Raw genomic sequence first — 6,272 nt, 5'->3', positions numbered from 1 at the left:
AAGTTTAGACAGTGTCATGTGACAACTTGCTGGTGCTGCCTGCTGGAGCCTAGCAGCAGATATAAAAAGGGGAACTTGACATGACGATCAGTCGGACGCTAACACTCGTTGATGCTGCATCGAAGAGGCCAGGGAATAGAAGAAAGAAGACATACACCCAACACCAGAGCTGAAGACACCTCCGAAAGGAGGGGCCCCGCCACGTCAAAATGGTAGAGGAGTAGGGGCCGAAACAGGACGTGGTTCCTCCTGATGATGTCTTGAGCTAACTGGATCCTATAAAGGAGCTGTTGTGGTAGCAGACCACGAAACATGGTTGAAATTCCTCCTGTAAAAGTTATAAAAAGGACAACTAATTGAACATGTAAAATATATAGACAACATATTGAAAAGCCAAGCTATCAAAATGGGAGTGCTTAATGTTTTACATGTATCAATAACAAATAATGAAAGAAAGATTTGTTAAAAAAATGAATTTACTTACTTGACAAGTAAGTTTTATTGGGTTAGCAAAATCATCATGACAAATTGGGCATGAATGCCCTGCAGTGTGAACTTCTTCTGATGTAGGTTTTGTACCTAAATTCTAATTTCAGAATTTCATGGAAAAGATAAGAACGATATATGAGATTTGAGGATTTTCTTTTAATGATTTAGAAAATTTATTTTCTTTTTTGTTTAGCATATTTTTAATATCTTGTGTAATTTAAACAGCTGAGTAAGATATTTTTAAAATCTTATTTCACAAAAGAGATCCATCAAAGACAAGATATCATCCAAGAAAAAAATGGTCAAAGCAAACTTTAGAAGGCAAATAAGTATTCTTTATCCAGAGAGGTTAGAAAAGTCATGTTAGGTTAGTCTTAGAAGAATTTTTAACTCAATATGCGAACTAAATGAACAATCTGATCACCACCTTTGTACCTAACTTCATCAAATTGAACTGGAAATGGAAGTAGAACTCCTGCATTGAAGAGTTGAGGTGTAGTCACTAAATACATGGACTATACATTTTTTCTAAAAATGCTAATGATGATTTCTTACATTGGTACCAATTTATAAGAAGGTGTATAATTGATGATAACACATCAGAATGTATATACTTTATTGATCCTAAAGGTATGAATGACATAGTTAACACTAGTGGAATTTGAACTTAGAATTTAGAGGGATGTCAATAAATACTGGTTGCAAATTTTGGCACAAGGCTAGCAATTTCAAGGATGCTGGTAAGTTAATTACATTGACCCCAGGACTAAACTGATACTTATTTTATTGACCCTGAAAAGTTGAAATCAAAGCCAACCTCAGCAGAATTTGAATTCAGAATGTAAAGATGGATGAAATGCCACTAAGCAATTTTCCCAGTGCAATAACAACTCTGCCAACTCACTGCCTTGAGCTGAAAAAATATTGCAAGTTATTCTGTGCTACATTTACCATTTGTGTCTTGCCATGCAAACAAACACAATTCTACATACCAAAGAAATCATAGTTACACAAACCTCAAGAACAAGATGGTGCAGTTGAAACTCATGAAAAATTGAAGACGTCTTGATAATAATAATATTAATAGTAATAACTCACCATATCACTGTTAATTTTCTTACAAACTTTCCATAAATCAAATGAGTGTATGTACACCAAATTCATCTGTCAAAAGAAATGATTAAATTTATAATGATTTATCTTAGAATTATAAAATAATTCTAAAAATGTTAGTGATGCGGGCAAAAAATTTTTAAGCAAGAAATGTAACTTTTCAACTAAGAAATGAAGCTCAAATTGTTTTACAATTATATTAAATTCTAATATAATACAAGGTTACACATTTTGAAAGAAGGCCATAGTCAATTATATCAACCTAGTACTTGACAGGTACTTATTTCACTGCTCCTATGAGAACAAAAGACAAAGCTAACCCTGGCAGGGTTTGAACTTGGAACATAAAGAACTATAGCTAAATGTTACAAAGCATTGTTTTGACCTTCTACCAATCCACTGACCTTCTACAATTATTTTAACAATAATATTGGTTTCAAATTTTGTCACAAGGCCAGAAATTTTGGAGGAGGGAGTAAGTCAATTACATTGATACCAGTGTTCAATTATACATATTTTATTGATCCTGAAGGGAAGAAAAGCAAAGTTGACCATGGCAGAATTTGAACTCAGAACATAAAGACAGGAAATGCTACTAAGCCTTTTGTCTGTTGTGTTAACGATTCTGTTAACTCACTGCCTTTATGTTAACAATAATATTAAATAAAATACATAAATTATAACCTCTATAATTTAAAAACAGACTAGCTCCAACTTTTTCATTCATGGAACCAACTATTCTCAGTATATTATATCAACTAACTTATTCAACTGGAGTTTCAGCTTGCATTTCATAATTAATTAATGTGTTCCAGAAGATTGGGTTGTTGTCTTAGCTGCAATGTAACCACCACAGCCACACAATTCTTTCTAGCTAAATTCACCTATCTGCATTTAAATGCCTTAGATAGGTACAGCTCATAACTGTAAGCAGCAGGAGCACTCTGTTAAGTATTTTGATAGCATTACAGTGCTGAATTCAAGTCTTTTCTTTGGACTTGAGCCATGACAGAAGTACTCACACTAAGGACCTGATTAGCAAGTCTATTAAAATCACATTAAAGGGCACTCACTATAAATGTATATTTATGGTTAGAGCCTAAAACTTAACTCAGTTCCTAGGATAATATATAAACACATATTCTTAATTACACTTGCTATCACCAAAAGCCAACAAAGACTGACTGACAAGCCTATGAGGGAACCACTACATGATCACTAAACCTGCTAGAAATAGCAGCCATATCTTTTTTATCACACCTTATCATCTTTAAAAAGGATGGGCACAAACAGGGGCGAACTGAGGGTATTGAGGGTCTAAGGGTATAACTGTATACTGGGCCCCTTTGAATATGTATTTTAGTAGAGTTAACATGTAGAGTGCCGGCCCCTCAGAGCTCCAGACCCTTGGGCAGTGCCTGATTGACCGACGGCACAAATAATATAGCCTCAGATACATTATGTCTGAAAAGAAGATGGGATGGCTAAGACTGGAATGAGATTAGCCATAGACCTGCTCAATCAGAGCTGCCATGGAGCTAAATAAAACTATTAGCATCATCATCATCTACTTTATTACTGTTATTGTCATCAACATCATCATTGTTGTCAACATTGCTGCCACTATTACCACCACCACTATCCTTACCATTAAATATTGAGAACTCTAAAGTGGGTACAAGCTACCTGTTTGCAGTTTGGAATTTGATACATCGTTAATGAGGTCATTCTAATAACACCTTTGGTGATTTAAATACTAGCAATAGACTATTTACAAATGAGGATATTTTCCAATCTAGCAATTAATTCATTTCAGGGCACTGATAACAACAATTTATTATTAGATTTCATTTGGATCGTTTTTAGATTTAAACTAATTACAATGAGATAAAAATGTCAAACGTTTGCACTGTAGATATAAGCACATCATCTTAAGACACTGTAAACAGTATGTCACACTGATATATTTATGATTGTAATTTTTGTGATTTACCAGGAAAAAAAAAATGTTTTTTTTTTTTTTATTTAGCCTTAGGTCAGCTCTGATTGAAGAGATCTAAAATCAAAAGAATTCCAGCCAAACATTCTGACCATTTCTTTCTCAAAAAGTGTTGTATATCTAGGGCAACACTATCCAATGTGAACCCCACCTTTTCAAAATATTAGGTCATCCCATAAGTTCAGTCCGATTTTACCTTTTTAAAATTTAATGAAATTAAATAGTATTTTAGAAAGTCAAATGGAATTAAAAATTATTTTTATGCATTTGTGTACATTTAAACTAATTAAATATTATTTTACAGAATAATAGAATTAAAATTTCTTTGATTAAAACCCTTTCTAACATGGAAGTATCCAAAGAGCATTTGAGGCACATAATGCTTTATGAGTACAAAAAAGGAAACTCTGCAGCCGAAGTGACTCGAAACATACACTCAGTTTATGGGAAAGAATGCTTGAATGAAGGAACTTGCAGAAGATGGTTTGCAAAATTCAGAAGTGGAGATTTCAGCCTTGAAGATGAAGATCGAAAAGGACATCCAGTTGAGTTTGATGATTAGCTCCTTGAAGCAGTACTTGAAGAAAATCCTGCATTATCAGTTGAAGAATTGGCAATAAAGCTTAGTTCAAACCATACAACTGTTCATCATCATCTTCAAATACTTGGAAAGGTTCCTAACCTTGGAAAATGGGTGTCTCATGAATTGTCCGAAAGCAACAGCAAATCCTGAGTTGACATCTGCTCTTCTCTCCATTCTCACGAACTCATTTCACCCTTTTTGGATAGACTTGTGACTGGTGATGAAAAATGGATCTTCTGTGGCTTGGTAAAAGGGAAAAAAACTCAACCACAACCGAGAAGGGAACTTCATGAGAAAAAGGTTCTCTCTATCTGGTGGGATTGCAAAGGAGTCATTCACTTTGAATTGTTACCACCTAATGCAACAATCATTGTTCAAGTCTACTGTCAGCAATTAGTGTGTTTGAACCAAGCTTTGAAGAAAAAAAGACCTGCTTAAGGGAATTGAAAAGGAGTGATGTTTCATCAGGACAATGCGCGATCCCACACTGCAAAGATCTTATCGCAGAAGATCGAAGAGATTGGTTGGGAAAAAATTCCTCATCCACCTTATTCTCTTGATCTTGCTCCTTCAGACTACCATTTGTTTCATAGTTTACAGAATCATTTGGGGGACATAACTTTCACAAGCCAGGAGGAGGCCGAAACTGACATTTCAGAGTTCTTTGCTTTGAAACCAAAAGAGTTTTACATTGATGGGATTAAAAAGCGTGAAATAGATGGAAGGAAGTCATAGATAATCAAGGAAAGTACATTGATGATTAAATTTCAATTAAATATAACATTTGATCACTTGTTTTTTTTATTCAAAATTCGGACAGAACTTATGGGATGACCTGATAGTAGGGTGTAATTTGAGGGAGATTTGGCTTCTATTTTTAGCAAGTTCATTCATGGCTGCATAGATATGCAAAATAATATAATGTTTACAGTAGGCTATAAAGTCATTAATAATTGAGCAAAAATCACTACTTCAATCATTGTATTTCTTGAGACAACATATGTATTGTATAATTTTCAGAACAATCTGACATGAAATGCACATAGATAAACCAGAAACATGGACTTATTGGACTAAGTCAGAATAATGCTGCTATGAATATCAATAATTAAATACAAAAATCAAAGGGATAGTTGTGTGGTTAAGAAGTCTGCTGTGTAACTGCATGGTTTCAGGTTCAGCCTCACTGTGGTATCTTAGGTGTCTTCTACTGATCAATGCCATATGAAAGAATTGGGAAACTACAGGCAGTCTGTCATCACTACCACCACCACCATCATTATCATCATTTAATGTCCCTTTTTCCATACTGGCATGGGTTGGACAGTTTTACAAGAACAAATGAGTCAGAGGTCTCTGCCAGGTTCTATGTCTGCTTTGGCATGGTTTCTACAGTGCAATGCCCTCCCTCATTCCAACCCCTGATCAGAGTGCACTGGGTGCTTTTATGTGGCACCGGTACCAGTACGGTCACCAAGTACCTGCAAAATAAGACCCCTTAACTAAGAGAGGTATCGGCTGGAGGAATAAGAAACTATGACAGAGGGAGAAGAGAAGGGATCCTGCCGAAGTGTCAGTCATATGTATCATCATCATCATTTAATGGTTCTTTTCCATACTGGCATGGACTGGACAGCTTGACAGAAACTGGTATGGTCAGGGTCTTCACCAAATTCCATAGTCTGTTTTAACTTGATTTCTATGGCTGGATGCCCTTCCTAACAGCAACCATTCCATAGAGTGTACTGGGTGTTTTTTATGTGGCATCAGTACCAGTGCTTTTTATGTGGCATCAGCACCAGTGCTTTTTACGTGACACCAGCACCCACACCAACACTTTTTATGTGGTACCTTGATTTTAGGATCTCAATTCTGTTGTGGGTGGATTTTCAAGTACAGCAATACACCACATATCTCAGTCCTCTGTCATATATATTGTTGATATTCCATAAAAAGAAATATTTTCACCTGATCCATGTAAGTCTGGAAAAGTAGACATGATGATAATGATGATGGTAGTGACAATTTCAGCATGTACAAACAAAAATAAAACAAAAACTAAGATCAAATTGGTGGTGGTGGGGGGGG

The 6,272-nt window shown here is 35.3% G+C and overlaps 1 long non-coding RNA gene across 3 annotated transcripts in view; it reads right to left on the bottom strand.

Moving 5' to 3' along the window:
• The window catches only part of LOC128247551 (uncharacterized), a 10,908-nt gene extending 8,137 nt beyond the window's left edge, over window positions 1-2,771 (bottom strand). Inside the window, exons 1-3 of one of the 3 annotated variants that reach the window (XR_008263863.1) lie at window positions 2,676-2,771; window positions 1,588-1,653; window positions 485-586 (exon numbers count right to left, since the gene is read on the bottom strand). This is a non-coding gene — a long non-coding RNA (uncharacterized LOC128247551). Of the gene's footprint in view, window positions 1-484; window positions 587-1,587; window positions 1,654-2,286; window positions 2,494-2,675 lie in introns of those variants that run through there. The other 2 variants (XR_008263864.1, XR_008263862.1) reach the window with 2 other exon arrangements.
• Window positions 2,772-6,272: the final 3,501 nt, after the last annotated feature.

This window comes from Octopus bimaculoides, chromosome 1 (genome assembly GCF_001194135.2).
Source record: "Octopus bimaculoides isolate UCB-OBI-ISO-001 chromosome 1, ASM119413v2, whole genome shotgun sequence".
NCBI classification, from domain to species: Eukaryota; Metazoa; Mollusca; class Cephalopoda; order Octopoda; family Octopodidae; genus Octopus; species Octopus bimaculoides.
The sequence above is the reverse complement of the archived record's forward strand: the minus strand, read 5'-3'. Positions and strand labels throughout refer to the sequence as shown.